At 37.9% G+C, this 26,504-nt stretch overlaps 1 protein-coding gene across 5 annotated transcripts in view; it reads right to left on the minus strand.

The window, feature by feature from the left end:
- The window catches only part of ZNF536 (zinc finger protein 536), a 353,142-nt gene that overhangs the window by 263,499 nt on the left and 63,139 nt on the right, over nt 1–26,504 (minus strand). For 3 of the 5 annotated variants that reach the window (XM_056361142.1, XM_056361141.1, XM_056361146.1), the window contains exon 3: nt 21,713–21,782. The exons of the other annotated variants lie outside the window; for them this stretch is intronic. The gene's annotated coding sequence lies outside the window, so the exon portion shown is untranslated. The remainder of the gene's footprint in view (nt 1–21,712; nt 21,783–26,504) is intronic. 5 annotated transcript variants of the gene reach the window in all.

Raw genomic sequence — 26,504 nt, forward strand, 5'->3', positions numbered from 1 at the left:
TTTTCTTTCTTCCTTCTCTAATTTCTAGCTTTTTTGTTTGGTGATTTTTGTTGGGTTTGTTGGGTTTTGGGTTGTTTGTTGGTTGGTTGTTGTTGGGGGTTTTTTTTGGGGGGTGGATTTGTATTATTATTCAAAAGGTTTGTATAAAACAGTTGTGTTGAAACAACAATTTTTAGATGGTGACTTCACTTTGTCAGAAGAAGAATCAAGATCTCTGTCTCCTGGTAGTTACAGGAGCACACTACAGCAGAGGAGAACCAAGTTCTGTTCCTTTCTCTAATTCAGAGATTATTTTTTATTTATTCTTGGTTTTCTACTTAACTCTGAGTCATTCAGGCTCCAGAATGGCATGCATCCGAACTTCAGTCATTCCATTTCCCAGGGCAGTGTCCTGACCACCTGACTGTACACCTGCTAGGTACATATAAGCCCAGTTGAATCCAACATTTTCAAAAAGAAAAAAAAATATTAAAAATCAGCTTTAAGAAAAACAAGGCACTTTCCAAAAGTGACATTTTGTCTATAACGTTTACTCTCGACTAAATATCCTCAGCAAGGAACTGTGAGAATTCATTCATCTTTGAATGAATTTATAAAACATGCTGAGAGGTCTCCGGTTGAAATGTGTGAAATATTTTTTTTTTTATATGATTAGCAGAAAGTACTAGAATCCAAAAATTGTCAGTTTACACACCACTTTAACCTAGACCACTCGGTTTCTGCTACCATATATGACTTCCAGGAAATGAAAGAAAAACTGTTTTCACATTAAATGCTGAGTTTCTAAAGGAGTCTGTTAGGAAAATTTTCCTTCAAATTAAAATTTTCTGTAAATGGAGAAAACAAATCTCTCAAATCCCCTCCACTTCAGATAGCCTAGCAACTACCTTGAACCCTCAATGGTTCAAGTTACTCTCAAACATACGGGAATCAAAAATAGCTTTGAAGTCCTATAAGATCCTATTGCTAGAGGAGTAATTCCACCTTTGAAAATCTTGGTGCAACTAAGTGAATTAATCAAGAGCTACAATTTCATTTTGTCCTCAGTAGTTCATATACATACACAGTGCTGGAGAAATATGCCACCTTCTCCTTTTTGAAGTGTTATGGCCTCGGTGAAAAACATTCAGGGAGGATCCACTCATAGGACATGGGTCTTCAGAGTTTAGCATTGCCCAAACTCTTTTCCCAAACACTACCAGTCCATAGTAAATCCCGCGAATTTCAACAGCTCCACTGAGACTCCTGCTAAGTGCTTCTGTAAAAATCTAATCACACCTTCCCCTCCTCTTGTACATCTACCTTTTACAACATCAGAACACACACTCTATAGTAGCCCTTTTCAATTTATTTCCCCCATACTTCCCTTCCCAAGAGGATATTATTCATACCCTACTCCTTCACAATGTAATTAGCTTGTTCCAATCCTAGGCAATGAAACACTCAACTCTTCTTTTGCCCCAACCCTCAAGAACCTCTTGCAAAGGTCCTCTTGTAGCTCACCACCCCACAGCATGGGGAAAGACACACCATAATTGCTCAACACGTGGTACCAGAGACAGAATAATCACACTCGCCTTTTACTACGTTGCTTTATTTTAATGAAGCCCAGTTAATAAAGAAGGCGTGTAAAGTCAGCGGTTTACCAGAGACCCACCACTTTTGCTGTCTGAGGCCCCTCTGAGTGCCCTGCAGGAATCCCCTACTCCAGCAATTGGTCTAGCACAGGCAAATCTAGGTCCAGCGTTGCAATGGCACAGCTCCAGAGGCAAAGTCACGAATAACATCTCCACCATGTATTAGAAAATATTAACTGATATTTTTAATTTTGGGAGATGTACATTGCATGGCATCTATAAACTATGCCCCCAAAATTCTCAGGAATGCAGTCAAAGAGTTTGATTGAGATTAAGCAAAATCAGTCTCTCATCCTCCTGTTTAAAAAATGAGATTTCATTTATTCAGCTTAATTCAAAGATTAAATATGATTAAAATTTCTATAAGATGTCTAGCTTTTCTGAAATAAACTGCAATGGCCATCAAAATATTGATAGTCATTGGTAAATTACTTCTGGTGTTTAATCAATGTTATATTTTTATCATCCAATTTTTTCTTCAAGTCAGCTTCTAACACTAAACTACATTTCATCAAGGTTGGTAAAATGTTTAGAAAGGAACAGATGTCAGAATATGGGGATTGCCAATAACACTGATGGAAGCCAGTAATTTCTTTCCTGTCCAAAGGCAAAAGAATGAAGAATAATCTAGACTGTATACAATAATACAAGATTTACTACAACATTAATGGCTATAAAAAGTAAAAGTATACAAAAGCTATCTCCATTTTTTTCAAGCTATCACTAAGGGCAGTGTTTCTCAATTTGAGACAATTTTTACTGCAAAATGAAAGGTCTATGTATTCTTAAACCTTTAAATATCCATAAAATACAGATGAAGACACAGGCTAGCGTTAGTGTTTCCAAATATACTTGTATATTAGTCTATTGTGTAAGTTAATAATTTTGCCAAATCTCAAAAAATGTGGATGCAATCTTTCCTTTAAGAAAGCTGCTCAGCTTGTTATTTACAGATTGTAACATTTACATAAGAGTTTGGTTTAACAAGAGATATAAATATAGATAAAACCCTTAGGACTTCATTCTTTAAACTGCCCTCTAAAATTCTGCCCTACAATTTGCACACTGAATTTTGTGCAGACTATTCTTGGAAGCCTTTTGTGAATTAGGGAGAACTGACTCGAAACAGGGGCTGGTTAATCACAATTTTGCAAATTGTACGTAGCAATCATCCTCACATTGTGAAATTCAGATCTATAAAATGCTGATGTTTTAAAGCTGAAAAATAAATAAGCTAAGTAGAACTACTTTACTAAGGAAAAAAAAAAAAAAAAAGAGTATAAGACCCCTTCCAAAGAAATCCTTAAAATAAAAATAATTAAGAGAAGTGACATAGTAAGGGCATCTCCATTGCATCTCTCAACTGCAAGCCCACCCTGAAAAAAATTTTACCACCTGACCATTCCTGCCCCTGTCTCATATCAACACTCACCTGAACATACAAGGAAAATTCCTGCACTTCCAAGAATAAACCTGTTGGAGGTTTACTATTGTAGAAGGCTTCTGTATACTTATCTACGATCTGGAAAAGCCCTCCAGTTGACGAACGACTGGTGAAACTTCATTCTTTCACGTTTCTATCACTGACTGTCATCTGTGCACCCAATCAAGGCTGCTTTGATTAAATATCAGGACCGTCATTTAAGTATCGACTGCAGCAACATGGATACATAGATATGATACTTTATAATGCACGTTGAATGCAAACACTTGAGAATAATAGCTGGCAACTAAATAGTTTAAGGAAGAATGAGCAGAATGTATGTGGAAAAGATGCTGCCTCAAAGAGGACATTTTTTGTTCTGCTTTCAAGCTGCGGCTAATGTAACTTCATCAGCATTTAGAACAAAGCTGACTCAAGATTCCTCTTTTCCACACAGGTTTTGCAACTCCTAACATTTAGTATAAATGAAGGTCTCTTTCTATTTATTTTCCCTTATCAGCTGCAGAAAAACCTTGCCAAACTGTTCTGAGCATACAAGGATATGTTAAAATTCATGTAAAATATTTTCTGTTATCAAGGTAATTATAATGACAAGAACTTTCCGTTGGGGTTCAGCCGTGACACGGTGTGCGTCGGTCGCCCTCCTGCCATTCCAAACCCCCTCACTATGGGCAGAAGTCACAAACAGTGGAAACACTGTTTTCCTGATGTTGATCCTCCTCAAAGGTCAGGTTTCTTACCTCAAACATTCCAGCAGCTGCTTAGACTGCGGTTCAGGAATTTTGTGTAACATTGCTTCTAGAAAGCAAATATTTATGTTAGTAAATACCATTGAAGTATTACTGTTACACAGGTATTCTCATTAGTAAACCGCTAAATATAAGAAAGAGGACCTTAAACTAAATGGATGGAAACATTATATTTGTATATTAAACAAACTTTACCATGTTACTTTACCCTGCAAAGTGTTTTGTCAAGCATGAAGTCTAGCCACTAACTCTTTTTATGGGAATTAATGTTTCTAGAATTAATACAAATTCAGAAATCACGCCTTTGGTACAAAGGGCAGAGGCAGAAAGCCCTACAAAGAACAGAACAAATTGATATTACCAGGATTTCATAAAAGTAGTGGAAAATAAAGGACCCACAGGTACCTTACAGAGGGATTAAATAAGGGCATTCCCTTTGAATGGGAGAGGCTTACACTCAGGTCTGGCTCTGAATAAGGTAGATCAGGCATTTAGCTTCACACATCGGAAGTTATACTGAGCATCAGGCTAAGTTATTCTAGCAGAGCACGTTCACCCACCCACTCCTACCACAGCTCACACTTCTGTTGTCTTTTTTCTTTTTTTAATTGGAGCAAGCATTTAACCTACAGCTTCATTAGCACAAGTGAAGGCCAAAAGGACAGCGTTCAGGAATCTCTCTCAAAATATGTATTATTTATTCAAATAGAACAGCTTGAGAAATCTTGGCCAATAAAACAGGACTTTTTAATGCCTAAAATTTGTACAGGATGAAATGAAAATTTTCTCCTTTCTGTTCCATCCCAAACTCAGTTTGTAACTGAGATCGTAGAGCTGAGCTGCTTCCTTTGTTTCCTCTGCTTCTCACCTTGGAGGCCAAGACTAGGTCAGGAGAAGCTTCTGTGTTATTTATTAACTCAAAAATGGCATATTGCAAAAGCCATAACAGAGGATCTCTCCTGGGATAAGGGAACATGAGGCAAAGCAGGGAAGGCCTGCAAGTGGAAAGGATTCTTTCAAAAACAGGACTGAGATTATACAAAGTTCCCAGAAAAGTTTTGGAAGATTTTGGTTTGCTGTTTTGAAGAGAACCTGCCAGTGAGTCCAGATGTACTAATTCAGACTTTCAAACCCACATTTCAATGTGCTCAGAGTTTAAATGCAGGACAGTAAATGAGCCATTCATCACACATGAAATCATCTTAAATATCACCTAAGCCATTTCACTTATTTGAGAAATGTTGGCACCACTGAACTTGCAAATACTGTATATTTCAGAGAGAAAATGCCCAAGACTAGACTCTTTTTTAAAATTACTTAACATAATGAAACCAAAAAAAAGTAATTTATTCCATGTTTGTTAAATCCAGTTATGCTGGTAATTAGGCAAATGCTTTGCCTCTATCTTTTTGTTATCTTCCTGAGTATTACTGCGGAAGGATTTTATTTTTCCTATAGCCCAGCTTTTATTCATGATCTGAGAGCACACTGATTTCTGTTTGTTACTGTGTTTTAGGCAAAGATGTTTCAGAAACAAAATTAATATGGATTCAAAGTTCACAACACTTAAAGAAAAAAACAGCTATGTACCAAAGAACCCAAACAGGACTCCAGCACCGGATGATTCACAATCCCAACACACTGGGATTTTCATCAGCTCTGAGCATTGCCTCCAAAAGAGCAGCAGTCAGCACAGGTAGGCACAGCGCAGGTAATGGAACTACAGCTGCTCTCCAGTAATTGATTCTGTATGTTGACCCAGACATTAGGATGTTTACTGTCTGCATATGACTCCTTCACTTCATGGAAAGCTGGACAAAACTAAACCAGCTCACGATATGTCAGCCTTTTGACAGATACATCAAGCACTGTCTCTTAACATTTCTTTACTGCTCGGGAAGATTTGACCTCGTGGCTCTAACAAATCACACAAACTGCCTAGACAACACAAGCCGACACTACTTCACACAAGTCCAGAGGCTCTCAGGGCAACACGAGGCATCTAATTGAGAAAACTTGGGCAGTTGCTTTAGAAGCAGAGTAGAATGCTGCCTTAAAGTCCACTATTGTTTTATTATTATCACTACTACTTAACAGGAGTTCTTTGGAATTACTGAAGTTGTCTCCTCAAAGCTAGACTCTTGCCAGATACTGCTGCCCACAGTCCAGTCCAAGAGCAGAATTTGCCGATGCTGCCTCTGGAGGTGAAGGGATACAGACCCAGATTCCATGAGCCAGGGAGACTCAGAGATACTACCAACTGAAAATGAAGGACTCTGACCCTCAGGGGAAAAAAAAATGAAGACATCTACAAATCAGTGTCAGGGTATTTCAAAATATCCTACAAATCCCATAAAAGAAAAAGCCTTGAATATGTCTCTTCAGAGACACTCGTAAACATTTCTTCGGCTACATCCACACAGGTGGAAGATCCTGCCTTCAAAACTGTAGAATACTGTAAGACAACCCAGAAAGACTAAGCCATATCGAGCCATGTTGAAGAGTATAATGGAAGTAAAGTTAAATTTAGAACGGTAATAACACCACCTTCTCACAAAAACACTGGAAGTTATCATACATGATCATGGTTTTCAAACTTTGTAAAGCTTTAGCATTTTAAAATAATACACAGGGAAGTGTAATGAGAGTAACCAAATCAGTTTTCTTCACTGTGCTTCCTATGACCCAGCATCTCTTGCATCATTGCATCTGTATGTTTGAAGCTATCTACCGCCTTGGATGGACACATGGAGCTGTTCTACAACTGCAGCTGTGCATGCTAACTTGAGCCATTTTAAACTTGTTTTGAGTAACTTTCCCTGTTTACCAATATTTTTAGGAAGTTTAAATCTATTATATCTGTGGCTAGAAATATACAACACTGAAACGTGTGCTGCATAAGAAAATTTGAGTAGACTCACAGTTTACTTAGTTCCTTTTAAGGGGAATGAGAAAGATGCACAGTACTTTCATTATCTGTCCCTAAGTGGTTTTTGTCAAATTTTGACTCTGGCACCATTCTTCAGTGACAGACATTAGGTATGACATTTTTTGACACAATGTCAATAGTGACATCAGTAATATTTGACACAAGGCACATTGGGGTTATTTGACACAGACAATTGGATAGCTCAGGGCACTGGAGATCCAGTACATAAAGAGTTTTACCTCCAAGTCACCAGTGAATATCTAGCCCAATGTTTTCTAACTGTTACCAGCTGATGGCTCCTCAGAGTCTTATACAGAAGGAGTTAGGGTGTATTGAACAGATGTCCAGAAAACAAAAATCAACACAATAAATTACATTAATCTGTGCCCTATGTTGAAACATGATGGAATGAATAGCCAGCGACAAAGCTATTCTTCTACTGCTATCTGTAATTCCTTTCAAAAATGGCCGAATCCCAAAGGAGACACAGGAGGAGCAAATGAGTCAGAGAGCACTACAGCTTTAGTCTCCTGAATAAGATTTCTGTCTCAACAGCTTTCAGTCCCATGGCTTTCATTAACAGTTAGACATACTTACGGGAAAATACAACCGTGAAATGTTACTTTCAATGATGTGTTTTCCAAATATTTCACGATTGGCTAATATAAAGAACTCAAAAATGCTGAACAGAAATAAAATTAATTACATATATGATCACTCTAGAATTTCCTAGAGTACCACAGTCCTGATTAAACAAAGCACTTCTACCTACAACCAATAAAGCACTCATTTAAGAGCAGAGTCTTGCAATATGTATTAGGCACCTGGCTGAGCTCCCAAATCCTGCATTCAGCCCCAAGATCCTTTACACAAAACTTGGAAGCTCTGAACACAAGCAGGAATAAGTGTTAGTCCTGGGTAAATATGAACCTACAAGGACAGTCACCTAAGTTACCTAGGTGCTTGGAGAATTTTATATTACCAAGCATTGCACCCAAAGGTTTAGAAATCTAAATTCCACTGAATCTTTGTATAATGTAGGAATCCTCTTTTGGAGCAGACATTTTCCATTTTTGTCTTATTTTAAGGCTATGCTTACATTCAAACACCATCAGCACATGCAGCTTCACAGGAGCAAGATTTCTTTAATGAACAAGACTTTTTTTAAAAGAAAGTTCAGAGCCAAGTGCCTTTACTTATAGCCTCTTTTAAAATAAATGTAAATATCAAATCAGAGTTACTCCACATGCAAAATGTGCTCCTTTTGCCCATTTGAGATTAATTTTAAAAAGATGATCCACATTAGCTTGTTTATCACAGGAATTCATCAATATGACCATGTCTTTGAGTGGAGAACTGTGTTCAATCGATAGCTAGAACCAACAGCTGGGATACCTTCAGGTTCCCTGGAATACTTGTTTTTAATTTATTTTAAATTAGACTATTCTAACTCCCAAAGAGACTCCTTCATTGTTCTGTAAATTGTGGTTTCACTAAAATAAATAAATAAATAAAAAAATACATGAAGCATATTCACTGTCCCTTAAGAAATTATCCCACATTGTTACATATCATAGAAAAAGAGGCAAAGCACATTTTGTTAATCATGTGTTTGGACACCCTGTCATATTGCAACTTTTCAAACAAGTTACATTTGAAAAAAAAAAAGCTTAAGAACAATATGTATTTTACTGCAACAAAAAGCATTTCTGGAGCAAACTATTGGGCAGAACCACGAAGGAAGCTAGCATGCACCACTCCCACAAAGTAAGGATAATAAACTTGCATGAGACTTCACAGAACCCATGCCACAAGACATTTCCACCTCTTCAAAGTCAAAAGGGATATACTTTCAACACCTGGGCATAAACATCTGGCATTTTCCCAACCTCTGTCCCAGAAGGCCAGAGCAAGTAGCCCACTCTTGATCCACAATTCTCACCAGTCTTGAAGCTCAAAGTTTCCCCTCTACAAAGCACAAAAAATGCTGAACAGTAACACAGCCTCTTCTGATCACATACCTGCTGTTTTAAACAATGTGATAAAGTCATTTTGCCAAAAGCTTTGTATCACAAGGTGTATTGCATGCTTCTTGATCCAAATTTTTTGGGAAGCATTATTCTAGGCACACAAACATTCTCACAAGAGGGATGAATTTATGATGTAATTCTAGTCTCACAGCCACTACATTTACGTTTGTATGCCTTTATCCAAGTAAAACCACCCATTTCTCGGTGGTTGGACAACCCATTTTTATTAGTGGACATCTGCATCCTTTCCACAGCTCTAACCTAATGTAATCTTTCCATAGTGAGTGTCGTTAGAGCCTCATTTCTGGGTGGGAACATTCAAACTAGTCGCATATTTTACATCTCAACCATGCTCTTCTTCACAGATTTAATAGCACGTAGGGAAGAAAAGGAAGCTCGTTGATGGCTACAACCTAATAGTAAATTCATATAAATTGTCCAGTGCAGAATTTATCTATAGCATCAACTGAGACTACGCATTCTCAGCAGCTTTGTGGTGCTGGTTTTAAGGTCAGAATTTAGAGCTTTGCCAGTCATGGCCTTGCAAATCACAGCTTTATAAATACCATGGCAGACTACTGCAGATGGGCTACCATCCAACCCCAGCGTGTACTTTCAAGCTTTGTAAAAAGCTAAATCTTAGGGAGAGGATTTGGTGAAACTTGGGCTGTTAACAGGCTGAACAAGAGCCCTAAAGCCACACTCCCCTGAACTTTAGCTGAGACTTTTTCAAAATTCAGATTTCCAAAATCCAGCCTCAGTCTGCCTGCAACTTTGTTTTGCTGCTCAGTCCTTTCTTTCACTAACGCTCCTCTTCTAAACAACATCATTTCTAGGGCCTGTGCAAGTGGCATGAGCGCATAGTAAGTCCACATACTAAAAAGGCAGGTGTCACTGACACAATAAACTGTAATAGGTTCCTCAAAACTGTTAAAGAATTTTTAATTCATAGATCACTTGCCCAATAGCCTGCAATGGCTCCTCTGGAGCCATTATGATCTATCAGGTCACTGTAGTGCCATACATGCACATTAAGTAGGCATGCAAAAATCATTAAGAAATTGGTGATGACAAAATTACTCTGCAGGCTCAGTAAAGATCATTTTTCTTTTTCACTGAAACATTGTAACATTCACTCACTTAACTGGCAAAAAATTTTACTTGGTGGAACCCTCAGACAAGAAAGTTCACTCTACACACTCAGCTCTACAGCTGCTTCAGGTCAGATTTATCAGTTCAGTTTACACAGAACAGAGTTTTCATCCTCAGATAGTCCAGTGGAAGTCATTAGCGATACCCTTCAAGTATGTTACTACTCAAAAGTAAGTAAATGTGGCGCCCTCTCCTACAGTTTTGTAATTTGTTCTTGTATTTTAGTGAACATTTAAATGAATACTCTACCAAAACAAAATATTTTCTCTGCCAGACAGAATTTTCCAAGTCCAGTTAATTTGAACCCTTAATGATATTTTGAAAGCCGACATAGAACCCCCTGAAAAAATGCAAAAGCTTATCACAGAAAACCTTAATTATGGCACAGACATAGTGTAGAGTTGCTGCAGCATGCTTGGGGAAATTATAGATTTCTTGGTAATTTTTATAAAATCTATAGAAAGAAAAAAAAAAAGCGTGCAACATTCATTCTGCATCAGATAATGAGAAATGTATTTTATCAACCAGTTTTCTGCCACTGTGGGTTGATGATATGCCTGTTTTCTTCGGGCCCATTATCTGAGTACTTGAACCCTGGATAACAATGAGTTCATAGAGAATGAAAGTGCTAGGCTTTAATTGTATGTATTTAGTCACGCAAACAGAAGCAATGGCCTGAGAATGGCTAGTTAGCCAGTGACAGCATTTAGCTTCAGAACTGGCTCAGAAGAGCTATTACAAATTGTACTGATATGTGCTGGGCTAGTGCAGCAAAATTCTCAATTTAACCTTGTTGCTGAAATAAGTTTTGGTGTCTTTTAAATGAAATCCCCACTGCTGCTAATATCCTGCAAATAAACATCATTAAAAAATTGAAGACACTGGAAGAATGTGTGGTTTATGTTAAAATTTTCCCTGTCAATCAATTCTGCATGTCTGCATGAAACTGATGATCGCATCATCATGTTAGTTTGCCTGACTTGCTCAGCACAAAGAAGGTGGGAACATTTTCTCAAGCAGGGATGTCAGCACTTGAAAAATCAATCACCATCTGTGCTCATTTTCTGAAAGGGAGAAAAACAACCCCTGTTTAAGAATACACCAGAACAAATAACTTGTATGTTTGAAAATAAACCACAGGGTCAAAGAAACTTTATAATGAAACAGAAAAGAAACAGTATTGCTGTGTTTTTATCACATTGTGCCTACGTACCTTGTGCATCACAATCTTGATTCTAAAAATAGATATTAATAATACCTACAGACCAACAGCATGTGAAATGCATACAAACAAGTCACTTTAAAGCCTAGAGTTTTATCGCTTACTATAACTGAACCTTGCACAACTTTTTCATTCTGCTCACGATAAATCTCTGTAAAACCACCAAAATGCAGATGACAAAAGAAAGCACTTAAAACAAATACACTGTTCCAGTCTGCTTAACCTCACATCTACAGCTAGACCATACAAATTTTAGCTTTAATTTTCTTTTGGGTTTCACATCACTGTTGCTTGTTTTTTGAGGAGGACTCTTATACAAATAACCTACTGTTCTGATAAAAGTTTTTAAAGTACTAGGAGTTAGACAGGAGTATTACAAATGCTATCTAGTACAATGAATATCAATTAATCAAATTGTAAAACACTACAAGAGCTCACAATACACAAATAGCAGAGAGAAAGATAAATTGATTTTTGCTGCGGTGCTGCTCCTTTTCAGTAGCACAACTGTGTGAAAAATACCAGTTAAAAAGTGTGCTGAGGCAGCAAAACCATTTAATACTCCACAAACAGTTATCTAAGCCAATGTCCAATAACTAGACAGTACTGTAATGTGACCTACATACTAACAAAATCATTTTTATACATGGGAAGAGACCAGACATTTAGCCACTTGATACCAGTTAGATAACTGATATGTCTTTCTGTCAGCCTTTTCTTTCCACCCCCACCCCCAAACAGCATAGCTAAAATTTTGGGGGGGTATTGGGTTGGGGGGGCTGTGATTTTTTTTTATTTAAGCCAAACTGGAACTAGAGATGCTCCCAGATGTCTGTTCTTTGGAGCTGTTGGGTTTACCTTTACACTCTCGCAGCACTTAGCCTGATTTTCGCCTTTCTTCCCAGAACTTTTCTCCTACTTATTAACCTGTTGGTTTCCACTCCCTCTCCTCCAACTTTAACATCTTTAACTTATACCTAAATGTCTATGTCAAACGTCAAACACTGGTGAAATCTTCTCTTGAAAACACATAAACATTTGGGAGGGGTGGAGTAGGTGTAAGAAAAATGGTTTAATGATTTCTTGAGCTGAACAGGTGAAGGAGAAGAGGCATTACTTACCTCAGGGCACTCCAAAACCACCATCTTAGTTTTTACATTGGATGCTGCCCAAACCAGGCTCACTCATGAAAGTAGCTCCCACCCAACCCATCCAGCAGCAGCCCCAGCCCACAGCAGAGAAGTCCCTTTCCTTTCCTGGATGCCCAGCTTGGGTTTGCCACATACCCAGGTTCCAGGTCTGCACATCCCCACAGCCTGTGCCGAGCCTGGCTACCTTCCTGAACAGATACGCTAGGTGATCCCAGTTGCTCCCACCCAAGGCCATGAGTACAGGACGCTTGGTGGTACCAAAGGCCACTGGGGATCTTCACTGGGAGTGCATCAGTGCTGAGGACAAGGCTGGAGATGGTGTCAACTGTCACTCTGCTATTACTACTCTTATTTGTCCTAGTCAAAGGGCTGCCCTAAGGTGAGGAAGCAAGAGTAAAGTCCCACTTGGCTGTTTTAGATCCTCTCAACAGAGTACATTTACCACATCATTCCTCTTGCTACTTAGAGGGCTGCATTTGAATAAAGAGGGCTTGCTACACAGTAGAGAGAACTGGGTGAGTATATGGAGGTTTGAACTGCTCAGAAAATTGTGCAACATTTCAATTAAAACTACTTTAATCATAAATTAGGCTGATGTCAACAATCTGGGGCGGGGGGGGGAAGATAATTGTTCTTACGGGGGGAAAACGGTAGTGTTATTTCCAGGGAGACAGATTATATTGCACAGAACGTTTGTGCAAAAAAGTTTGTCTCATACAGTACTAAGCATTAAAAAAAAAAAGAGACACAAACTGTCATTTAAAAGTCAGTACTACCTCAAACCGTCACTAAATTGATATTCTTAGCATTAGTGCCAAGGCTGGAAGGTCAGTCCATTGAAATAAAGTATTTGGTTAGTCTGGGAAAGTTTGCATTGACAATGCCTGTCAATGAAGAGGACCTTTGATCCACAAGGCTGAGAAATCCATCAAGTCTTAACACATTTCATTACTATAATAAATAATATTATTATCAATTAAATTTTCAATGTACACATATACAGGATTGTACAAAACCAAAACCCCTTGTCTTAGATCACCTTTCCTTGTACTTTTCTGGAGCTTTTCTCTGCCCCAAGTTTTATACAGGTTAAAGCACTGCCTACTGCTACAGTTGACTTAATATGGGTCTTCATTTACTGAAAGGTATAGTTTGCAGTTAAAAAAAAAAAAAAAAGCCTCACAACTTGGTGTTGTAAATAAAGCTGCAAGGTTTCACACGGGATTGCTACGTTATTGAAAGCACACTAGAATGGGGTTAGGAAAACGCAAATCAGTGTTACAGGACTGTGACTCCTTCATAAACAGAAGCCAAACTGTGTCAGTTTTCGAGTAAGAGAAAAGACTTGCTAAAAGCTTCAAGATGTTGGGAAGAATGTGCTCTACAATGCCAACTTACTGCAATAAACCTAGCTCAGTAACTAGACTGTAGGCTTCTTTGTGTCTCATATGCTGAATGCAGAAAAAAGAAACAAGACCTCTATGCCTCCTGCTATTGTGGAAAGAGGACTGAAAACTGACAGCTCCTAAAAATAATAAAGCAACAAGGAGAGGCAGACATAGTGATTCTCAAGGAGGACTGAAATGAAAGAGCCATAGCTGCTAAACTCATTATCATAGGTAGATCTGTAAAAAATTAATCTTTCAGCAGAAAATTTGGTTCCAACCCAAAACATGCCAAAACCGACACTGCAATATGGAAACGTTTACCCTGGCAAAGTCAAAACACTACCCTTAAATTCTGTCATTCATGTTTTAACATGCTGTATTACAATATAGCATAGTGATCTAAAAACATCAAATGTAAACTAGGCATTTCAACTCCATCAGAACATTTGCATGGCTTTCCCTGAAAACTTCCGAACATGTATGCTAGAAATCATATCAATAAAATTAAAGAATTTCAAGACAAAAGGTATTCTTAACTATTATCTTTTGTGAGTCTGTGGGTAGTGATCTGTCCCCACAAAAGGAAAGAACAATTTTCAGGAATGAAAATAAGCAGCGTAAATGGCTGGATGGTTAAGCTGAAGGCAGGGCATGAGGGGACAGGGGGAGCAGCTCTGAATGAGACTGGTCCAATACCTTCAACATGCAACTGACGTATGCATCAAGTTCCCCTTGTGCTTTAGGGTTTTTTCTTGACTGGAAAACAGCCTCTGACACTCATTCTCAGCACAAGGATCAGTGCCCTGTTACTCCCCATAGGACCTACTATGTGTTAGCCTCATTCGTGTCCTAGTGCTCCCCAAGCAGAATCAGAGAGAGGTTTGCATTGGAAGGGACCTTAAAGACCATCTAGTTCCAGCCCCCCCACCACGGGCAGGGACACCTTCCCACCAGACCGGGTTGCTCAAAGCCCCATCCAGCCTGGCCTTGGACACTGCCAGGGATGGGGCATCCACAGCTGCTCTGGGCAGCCTCTTCCAGTGCCTCACCACCCTCACAGTAAAGAATTTCTTCCTCATATCTAATCTAAACCTATCCTCAAACACTAACCCTGTGCTGCTACTTGGACATTTTTTGCTGCATATGACCAGGATTAGGACAACTCTGTTCCTGTTCGGTTAGGGGAGAGGAGCAGGCTCCAACTGTGATAATTGTCAACACCTTGTTGGTCAAAACACCCAAACCCTAATAAGTAAATTGTGATCTCCCTGACCCACTCATGCATCCCTCTCTCCTCTCCACACCCTTCAAGGAAAATTTCAGGTTTTAGTTGAAAACCAGAAAGTTGTTTGAGTTTCATTTTCTGATGTTTTTGTTTGTAGTTTTTTTTATTTAAAAGACAAAAACTGTCTAAGGCAACTTGGGGGATGGGGGTGGGTGGGTGGAGAAGGCTCATTCAACAAATGCATGTCCTGTTAGCAACCAAAAACAGTTTAAAAAATTATTACATTATTAAGTCTTACATTTTTCCATTGGTACTTCCTCTTTTGAAAGTTTCTTCACTATGAATATCAAGTATATAAAAAACAGACCTTACAAACTGTTCACGAAGTTATGCAATGGACATGGGTGAAAAAAAATAAATCTGTTCAGTGAAAAAAATACAAAGGTTAGAATGTGCATTTCATATAAATTTGTTTTTAAGGGATAGTGCATTAGGGTATTTCAATTATTTCAACAAATACCAAAACAATTATTCCCCACTACAAAGAGAGACTTGGTGAAAGTTTTTGTTTTAAGGTCATGTCGAGTACTAATACTTAAGCCAACCCAAGACTGAAAACATTACAACACTTGCAGGAAAATGCATATATATTTTCCCCCAAAGCCACAGTACTGCGGTTTGCCTATTTCCATCATTATTAGTATTAAAAAAATAGTACAAACACAACAAAACAAAAAAAAAAGAAAATTTCACTCCTACTTTCTTATTTCTTTAGATCTTAACCTGACATTAATGAGCAAATACACACTAGGATGATGATCACACTGTAGGATAAAATGGCTCATATACTGTGTTGATAAGTTAAGATGAAAGAAATCCAGAACAAAGACACAACAGTATTGTGGAGATATGTTTAGATTCCAAAATATTTGTATCAGTCAAAGATAGAAACACCCAAAACAAAAAACAAAAAACCAAAAAAAACCCACAACTGATAAATAGAAACATCCACTTTTTCCACTTGACTGTATAATAAAGATACCGTATATATTAAGGCATTCTCTATTACTATGCCTAGCTACCACCTACAGCACACAGACACGTTATATACATATTTTCCATCTGATCTCTGATGCATTTGTAGCTCCCATCGAATATCAATGCCATCCCTAAGCAAGCATTTGAGGATAGGATTCACATTACAGGAGACAAAAATGATGCTCAAATGGAAACAGTACTGGCATTGAGATCCTGACCCTGATGACTATTTGAGGTCCTTTTGAGTAACACCTCTGATACAATTCTTCCTGAATCCCAGAACAAGATTACAATTTGCACTGGGCAGTCTACCGGACTATACTAGACAAGTTTACAGAAACACTGGCTGCAAAATCCAGAAAGGTTACCTGAAAGGAATTTAATATAGTCCCAATCCCTGTATAACCACCCTAACTACAAATGTGATGCAGATGGCACATTTCTTCATTTATACTCTACTGGGTAGTAGTGCCTTTTTTTTCAGTAGCAACCATGCACCCACAGCCTTTCCTCTCCATTTTTTCCTCCTGCCAGATGAAATGCTTTTGTCTTCCCATGCCAACTGACTTATTTATGTAAGTTATTGTGACACTTTATTCCACCATAACATGGCACTATTCCCTCAAAGTGAGAGCTGTCATTAGAGGTATCATTCTGAAATGTGAATATTAATGCCCCAAAGAGATGACCTATGAGCATCACAGATGGACAAGAAGGGGCTAGATGTACACTGGTAACAGGATTGATAACAATTTATGAGGATGCCAGACACAACGGCACATCATCTTGGTCGACAAGAACTGCTATTCACAAATTGTACTTCCACAAGCACCTTCAGCGCTGTCACCAATCAAGATTCATAATAAGCATTTTAAGACTGGTATGTTTTTTAATGGCATCAGCCTGATGCCAAGAACAAGTCAATAGAAAAACCACTTTCAAGGAATGAAAAGCTGAAGTAAATACAAAAGGTGCACTGGATGAATGCTGCAGCAGTCAACTACTTGCACTTGAGAGAGAAGAAGAGGTTATAATCTGAAGGAGAATTTTCCAACAATGAAGTATGATGTACTATATTTAAGGAGTGAATGCAGAACTTGACCAGACAGTTCATAATAAATGCTATATGATCAGGGTTGTTTGGGGGTTCTTTGTTTTGTTTTGTTTTTTGTTTTTGTTTTGTTTTGTTTTTAATGTAATTTTGTGTTTAAAGACATTCTGGTTGCAGGTAGAAACTTCAACTGTTTAAAAGTGCTACCTAACAGTTGCATTAGAAGTCAAGCACTGTATATAAAGGTGCGCTCAGGGAAAAATAAAAGCACCCCTCACTTGGGATACTTTTTATCTCAATGACTGGAAAAAATACTTCACCTAAGAGAGTAGATAAAGGTGAAATGTATCAATCCCACTGATTCTCCTTCTCCGGTTAACCAGTTTGCCAAAACCAACTACCTAATGATATTTTGTGATTTTACAGCTACCTGTGTTGATGCCCAGCAAAGGACACAAGCAGTAATTCTTGGTCATGTGTTTAAAAAACCCTGACTTGAGAACAATTTAAAGAGTTGCTTCTTAGAGTTTCTTCCACTAATGATAGGTACGCACAGTAACTGCATTGAAACAGTCAAGCTAGGTCTCAATTAGGAAAAATTAGCACAAGCAGAATGCTACATTAACACAGCTTTATTCCTTTCTCTACATAAGCTAAACCAGGTACTTCTGCCTAATTTATTCCATGCCTGACAAACTTTCTGCAACACTAAGCCAAGCACTTTTTTGCTGAAAAGGATAGAAGCTGAAATTAATTTTGAAAAAAAAAAAAAAAAAAAAAAAAAAGAGAGCTCACAGTCTTCCTACTTTTTTATTAATGCCAATTTTATCATTCAATTCACTTGTTCACACAGCACAATTCACATCTTTATTCACTTATCTTGTACTGCTTATGTGTGTTTTCAGAAGATGCACATCTCTGCTGTCCTACCCTAAAGCCAGGCCTGGCTCCAGCGTTGTGGTCGACACTCACAGGCCTAAGCACAACCTTCTGAACCAGGTTCTGAACATTCCAGCTTCTTCCTTTTAACTTGAACTGCATATGTAATTTTAGGTGGGTGAATTGTGTCCTGAAAACAGGAGTCTTTCTATTCGTTGGGTTTTAAGAGCCATATAATTCTTGCCCTGCCTCTAATTGCTTTATGTTAAATATTCACTAGAAATACATGGGAAAATAGCACATCCTTCATAGTAACTATTCTTTTTGTTCTGGAGACAAAATTATTATTTACTCAATTAAAATTATTATTGATCTTTTGCCAAATGAGAAAATGTGACTTGGTCACAGTGGCTCCATCCTTCTCCCCATAAATCTCCTATAGCACAACACTTCTGACTCTGCCTCTCACCTCTCCAGACTTTCACCTACTTGGACAGTCAAGCTCTCTGGGAAAAGGACTGGGTATGAAGGGTTCAATACAAGTGTTGGCTGGAGCTGCAAGGTAAACCATCAAATGGTAAAGCAGAATTATAAAACTTCTCTCAGAACAATCTTCTCCTACTCCTCTCCAACAAAGACAATTTGAGAGGAAGGAAGAAGATGAACAATGGAAGTTTTCAAGAACAACCCAGCCAGGATAGACAATAAACCTGCAAGCTACCCTGAGGAAATAAGGTGTAAAGTTCAGTCAGTCCTATGTATTTCTGAAAATCATAAAATATCAAGTATCCTTCTTGAAGAAAATTCTCTCTCTAGTCTCCTACCACATTGCTATGTAACTATACAATAAATATTATCCAGCTCACATGCTTCTGTTTACTTAGCATACATTATATTTGATGCTGTCAGGCAGAGTAAGTTTCACTTCTGTCATCCTAAAATACTAATAGTTGTCAATCAAAATAGAAAATGCATAATAAAAATGTTTTAGAAACTTATAACCCTATATCTTCTACATCCTCAGCTTGGAGCTAAGCATTGCTAAAAATGAGATTAATTATATGTTTGTACAGTGCCCAGTAAAATCAGACAGACCTCTAAGCAACATCCTCCTAGAAACCAGCAGACTAGATACATAAGCATGTAGAGAAAGCATGTATATATTATGCAATATATGCAACAGCAACTTCATAGTTTCATCTTCATTTGTCCCAGTCCTCTGATCTACAAGAGACTTTTGGGGAAAAAACCACCTCACAATCTGCCCAGTGACACCGTGTTAGGCAGAGGATGGGAGAGAAGGGCCCAGTCAATACCAAAGTAATTTATGGCGGCTTTCTGCAAATATTTAGAAGCATGGAAGCACCAAGGAGATACAAACAGGACAGGTCCCTGAAGTTATGACCCACATAAACAGGGTAAACTGATCAATTTAAGATAAAGTGTCAGAAAAATATCCTTTGAATTATAACTGTGAAACTTTAGTAGGAACTTCACTGCTTGGGACATTTAAACCTGCTCTGGACAAAGTATTAGAAAATACCCTGTAGGGAACAATCCTGTAATGTCAAGAAGATGGACTAGATGTGTAAGAGGTCTTTTGCTGCTCCAATTTTTATTATTCTAATCCATCACCCTTACTGAGGTGGTGAAGTTTTATGTAGACCTTTAAAATTATGACCATTACAAAATTATATCTGTGTCTGTATAATATACACACACATATGGATGTAAGGTCTGCTTTTTAAAAACTCAGAGTGCAAAACCAAATTTTGCACCTAATTTGCCCATGCTACAGCTGTAACTATGCATTAATCTGGCAAGTGCAGACAGAAAGTTCTAATTATGGTTATGTGAATGCACAATTTACATGCATAAGTGTAACAAGTGAACTTGCAACTTAGGCATGCAGTAACTGAAGTATTTTTACTATTGACAACACAGTAGTATTGGACTGTGACATGCTTATGCCACAAAACCAGGATCAGTCTGTGAGCTTTGCCCCAAAACAGAAAACTGAAAATCCTGTGAGGCAGACACCAAGTTGACCAACAAGCTGACATCAAAGCTTACAGAGACACTAAGGAGAAATTTCACAAGGAGCTCTGAACAAGATGCTTTCATCAGGGATTCCCAAGGAAAAAGTGAAAGATTTTATCTGGCTCCCTTCTGCCCAAATCACTATGGTCTTTCTCATTTTTCTTTGCCCCCCTGTTTTGCAGAGAAGGCAGAACTCCCTATCGCTCTTTCTAAAACCTGAAGTCCACCAAGGAGTTTGTACTGACAATGAGTAGAAGTCACTCGGAGCAATGGCTGCAGAAAGCACCTCTGTTCCCCAGGCACAGGGTGGCAGAACTCTTTATGGATATACAAGGTCTGTTAAAGGAGGAGGATAAAGGCTTCACTTTCTTCATGCATGTTACTGTTGTTATTTGTTGTTCCAGAAGGGAAATCCTCTTATCGACTAAGGCACTAGGCAATCACCCCCATATGAGTGCCAATAAAGAGATCCATTGTCTACATATTTCAGTAGGAAAGAAAAACAAAGAAAGGGTATGGAGAAGGGGAAAGGTGTTTTCCTTTTAATCTTTTAGACTGTAAGAGCCATAACTGGGTTTTCTATATAGTTTAACCCTAGTTTGTCACAGTATTAGAGTGAGAAACAGCAGCCTGCACTGATATTTACACACAAATCTTAATGACTTCAATTGCTGCTAAGGATGCAGAATGGTGGCAGGATATGGCCTTTCACCATTAAGGCCCTAAAGTCTTCATAATTACTGAGTATACAGAATATTTATTATAGAGACTATGCCAGGCCTCTTTTGTGAGCTGCCCTGGGCCTGTTCTCTGAGCCACATCAAGCAAGAAGTTTAAATGAAACTGCTCCCAAGTTTCTGAAATGGTTTAATAAAACATATACTGACTGTAATATTCAGTTTATAGTAGAAAACTATTGCCCCTTGGTTTGAAAAATGACCTCTAGTTGGCAATTTTACTCTCAGCTTCATAGATTATAGTCCGCTGTTGGTCATTTTCTCAATCCACAGGGCAATACTTTTCCATAACAAGCTCAAACTGCAATCAGTATTTGTAGGCTGTTACGCAAGTTGAGGATAATATGTCTCAACACATTCTATTATATGACTAAACAAAAGAAATAACAACCTGGTGACACAGACATATGGAGAAAAGCAGTGCTATTCTTCTAATGCTGAGATAGCAGAAAAACATTATTTCTTTGTATTGTGCTAATTTATATTAAATTTAATGTCTCCAATACAAAATAATCTCTAATTTGATTTTTTTTCATTAATAGTGTTTTGGTTTACGTTGGCTTATGTCTATTCCTATTTTAACGTAAAATGACAAATACTAAATTCTATTAGTATCAGATTTTAGAAATGACAGGTAGTGGCAGATAGCCTAACAGTAGAATTACATTAAAATGTATTCACATAGTTATCTTCAAGATCATTTGGTCTTGGGCACACAAAACACACGTTCATAAAACTTACAGGTTTGTTATTAAGAAATTCTGATACAATTTAGGAGGCAAGCTGCAAGTAATTGTTTCAGCACCCAGCTGTAGTACCTAAATACAAGATGAAATACAACATTTGGAAAAAAAGTTCCCGTATTAGATAATCAAATAGATACACTGTGTTGAGAAGACGACGTAGCCCAGGAAGCAAGGAAGATCTGGAGGCTGTTCCAAGATACGCCTCACACAGCTCTGCCAGCGACAGATGTTAAGAAAATCTCCCCACCTTCCCAAACCGCAGTTACGCTGACCTGCAGGGCTAGTACAACTTACCTAGCCACCAGACTGTGGTGGAGTTTAACTCTTTAATCAATGGATGATGAAAGCTCTTGTAGATCCTTTACTGTAAATGCAAAATATTTATAATTACAAGACTAATACTCATCCTCATCTGTAAATAAAACGCTGTGGTTAAAACTTGGTGCGCACATACTGAGAGCCAAAAGGGACCAGCTTCCTAAGCTGAGGCTAGAGGAGTCAAGCAGAAGTGGACATTTTGCCATCCTTCCTCTAGAAATTACGAGTTTCCTGTCCTTTAACAAAATACACCATATTTGCTGGGGATCTATGAGGGGTCAGAAGGGAGAATCTTGACTGAAAGCTGTAAGACCCATAAGAGGAAAAGGTTCATTGTAGGCAGCTGTAGGGCTTCAGAAACTATATGCATCTATAATACTGCATTGTGAGATGTTAAAGGGGCAGATTTTTTTTTCTTCATTCATTTTCCACTACTGTTCCTATATTATAGCTCAGTCACTGATCAGCCTGCATTTCTAGCTGGAATTTCAGTGGTCTGGATTCATTTAAACACATAGGAACTGCATCAATAAGTTGTTTTAAAACATTTAAGCTACAGAAAGTATTTGAATGTGATTATGGAAAGATGATGGCTCTTTATCTTAGAACTCTTCAAGGAACTTAGATGTCTAACTCATTAATAGTGTTTAGTATATTAGATTTTACATTTTTATGATTTTAGAAGAAAGGTTTTCTAATACAGGAGGAAAAAAAAAGCAGCTTCCCCCCCCCATTTTTCATTTTAGAGTAATAAAAGTGGCACATATGTGCCATAGCGTAATGGATTAATTAAGGAATATGATGTTTATCCTAGGTCCTGAGCTGTACATCTTCATAACTCACTCATAAAAATTAATGTATTATACCATGCTCCAGAATGATATATCTGTTTTTACCATACCTGTTGAAAATAAATTGTTCTAAATTGGATTATCCTGATATCCAGTGAGAAATGTAAAAATTACATTGTTATTTTAAGAATTTACATTGCTGTGTATAAAAAAAACATAATCTTTTCACTGTGCTTTTGAACTGTCATGTTACTCCTACTGTTATGAAATCATAATTGCTGCTGCCACACCTAAAATCAAATGCAATGCATATTGTATTTCTTCATATGCTGTGTATTTCGTACCTTAATCACAAAACCATATACAGTATATTTCAGGACTATTCTTTCATTACTGACTGCTTCTGTATGTAAGTAATACACAACAATGCATGCAAGGACTCATAAAATACTCATTTCTAAAATCAACAGATGAAAAATCCCTAAATAATAATGTACAGATGTTTCATATTTACATGAGCTGTTGGCATTTAATACTGCCAATCATACATGCAATAAAATCAGTGCATTTCAAGGTACTCAGCACTTACAATAGATTATTTTTATTTTCTTTTAAATCAAAAGATCATTTTAGGATGATGGGAAAAAATGACTGTTCAATAAATATACAATGATATATTTCTGTTATCTTGAATTTCCTACGAGTGGTCAACTACACTATATTGTTCTATACCAATTCCTATTCCTTCTACCTCAAGAAAGTTGATTCTGCTGTCCTTAAGCTGCAATGCCTCACTAAAAGTAAATTATCTGCACGTTATCTGCACAGTAATCCTCTTCTTGAATACAAGACAGAACATCATAGTTTCTAATCCTACACAGATAGAGTAATTCACTTCCACTGTACATTTTACTGTAAAGACAGAGTAATACAATATGTTTGATAAATCATGTATGTGCCTGTGTACAAAGAAAAAGGTTTATCTCCTTTCCTACAAGATGCATCTGTATTAAAACACACACACACACACGCTCCCCATGCTGGCAGTCCAACAATCTTTAGAAGTTCTATAATAAAGACATCTAAGTTTAAAAAATGAAGCAGCTCACAGGTCAAACAAGTTCCTGATGACAAGTGCTTAACCAGAAATATCATTCCACTGATTGTAAGTTTTCATCCATACATCAAACTCTAGCGTCTATTGATTAAATAAAACTGATATTATTTTTTTTTATTTCAAAGCAAAAGAGAATTAAATCATCCCCACTGTTTTCCCTGTGTTTGGAACTATCACATTGTACACACTGGCCATGTGTCCTGCTTATAATTACAACATCCTTAAGGAGAGCTTTTTCTACAATACCGATCACAGGTTTCTTGCCTCTTCCTCTAAAGCTTCACAATATTCTGACCCAAGATGGCAAAGGATATGATCCAAGATCTACTTAAAGTTGATAAATTCATTTGCTTCAGGAAATTTTGGGTCCGGACAACTTTAAGCATACATAAATACAAGAATTTACTGCAGTTATCCTGGCACATCTTTCCTTTCTCATACCCCTTTTTCACTGTGTAATTAGCTGCATCGTGCCTGAATTTTGTTTGCAATCCTCTATAAAGTAATCCAGGCCAGGCAGCCCCTGCAAAGCCTTACCAAGTCAAGGTCTGCTGGCTTAGAGAACAGAGGGTCTCTTTCAGCAAAAATCATCAAAACTCTGTGTATCTGTATATTTCTGACCCCCATCAACTGGGCTCTGAAGATACCTTCAAATCTAATGTAGCATGAACATATAATATATTGCTAATGATATCTTTGAAGAGCACCAACAGGTGGATACAAAAAAATCCTGAGGTTTAGTTTTGCCTTTTTTTTTTTTTTTTCCCCTTGTGCAAAAGTATCCAAGTCAATTTGATAGCTTCCTTGGGTACTCTGTCTCCAAGTCAGCCTTCAGCTTGGTTCCAGTCTACCTGCACAGTACTGCTCTGCACTGTGCAAACATGCTCTAACACTCAAAATGTACCATAAAAAGGCCAGAAAACCCTGTATCCGGGATGAAGTTTCCATTCTGGACGGTAATCACTGCTAGGCTAAAATGGTAGCATCCAAGTTCACTTACGTGTTTCACCCCACACTGACAGATGAAAGGACACATGCTAAACTCAATTCTGTTATTGTATGTGCACATCATTTAGTAAATTGTATAAAGTATTCTGATTTTTTTTTTACAGGCAAGGAATTTCTAATGTACTTTGAATCTAAATTAGCATCACAGACTAGGGTAAATGTGTAATTAGTAATAAATTAATTAACAAAAAAGGAATTTATTACCTGTTAGTTATTTCAGTGTGATGGAGTTACAGAAACTCAGAATGATGAGTAAATACAGACATCTGTATCAGTTAAGACGGCTGCAGCTTGGGCACGTCCCTCAGCCCTTTAGCCTTTTTCCACTGGAAATCAGTAGTTCAGCACCAACAGAGCAAAGATGAGAACTTTGCTCCTGCTAAGCAGCACTAATTTCTGCCCATAGTGACATTCATAAGAGGATCAATCAAGTCACAGGGGTAAGAAAACTGTTTGCTTATGATGTGACTGTCACCAGTGAAGATGAGTTTGTAACACCCTCCAAGCATCAAGACGACACACAAAAGAAACATTAAAAAAAATAAACCCAACAGATACTCTTGCAAAATACATCAATGCAGTTTTCCAAACTGAAAAAGCAGAAGTCAGAAGATCAAGAACTCACAGTTAGGATTTTCCTATTAGTTAAAGAACATAAGGATTCTCCTGAAGTCTTTGATTGATATATGATCTTTTCTTTCTTTTCAGGCAGAACAGCTGTCCAGTGAACTAGAAGAAATAGCCCTGAAGACAGCTTTGTGTCTGATATGACTTTGAGAGGGAAAATTATCCCAGTGATAGATGCATTACATGGAACGTCTAAGAAAAAAAAAAAAAAAAAAATGTCATCCGTGAAAGAATTTTTCTTTCTATTTGAGCAAGCGATCCCTATTGTGCTTGAGGTGGGGCGGATGTTGCAGGGTCTGATACCAAAGAGAAAAGGTATGTCCCTCAAAACCAGAATGAACCTAGCCAAGAAGAGGCAGTAGGTATTTTTAAGAGAAGGGCAACTGGGCACACAGGGAGAGAAACAGAAAATTTTCTGAAGATTGTCAGGACATGGTGACCTGGGATATATTGTAACTTCCTTCGTTCTTCTTAGTAAGGAAATTCTTTCAGAAAGGTGAAACACTCACACTCTGCTGGCTGGTTAAGATACACAATCTTTGCCACAATAACACAGAAATAACTGACTAGTACAAGAAAAAAAAAAAAAATAAATCAGTGACAACAAACGCAAACCTTCTCAGCAGAAGTACTTGGTACAAATCTATATAGATTTATTCAATCTAATGAAATTATGTGAACTACATAAATGCAAGACTATGGCCACTGTGATAAGTGATGTCCAGATTAGAGGAAAGATGGCATGAAACAGAACCTACTCTAGAGCTGTGTTTTGCCAGCACTGTAAGGGGCTTAAAGAATGAACAGCCAGAATGCTCAGGTCAAGTTTGCATCTCTCATTCTAAAACCTGTCCCTGTGGCACTTCAGTGTATGGATGAGCACTATGGCTGCTGTCATTCACAGCCAGCAAAACGAAGAGTGATTACAATTGTACTTTCCTTGAAGTAACCAGATCCAGTCCAACACCGACAGTGGCAAGCAGTGCATCAATGGTTTGTTCACCCACCTTCCAAAGCCTTGTTGAATTTGCCACATACATGATGTCCTCCATTAATTTGGTCAACACTAAACAAGGGCTGCTACATATCTAATACAGGATAGGGTAGGTCTTGGCTTAGCAACAGTCTAGCAGAAGAGTGTGATAACCTTCCACCCATGCTATCCTGGTGGCCCTTGAATCCTTAACCTAGATCTCCATCACCCTGCCCAAAACTCTTCATCATT

This window comes from Falco biarmicus, chromosome 15 (assembly GCF_023638135.1).
Source record: "Falco biarmicus isolate bFalBia1 chromosome 15, bFalBia1.pri, whole genome shotgun sequence".
In the NCBI taxonomy this organism is placed as follows: Eukaryota; Metazoa; Chordata; class Aves; order Falconiformes; family Falconidae; genus Falco; species Falco biarmicus.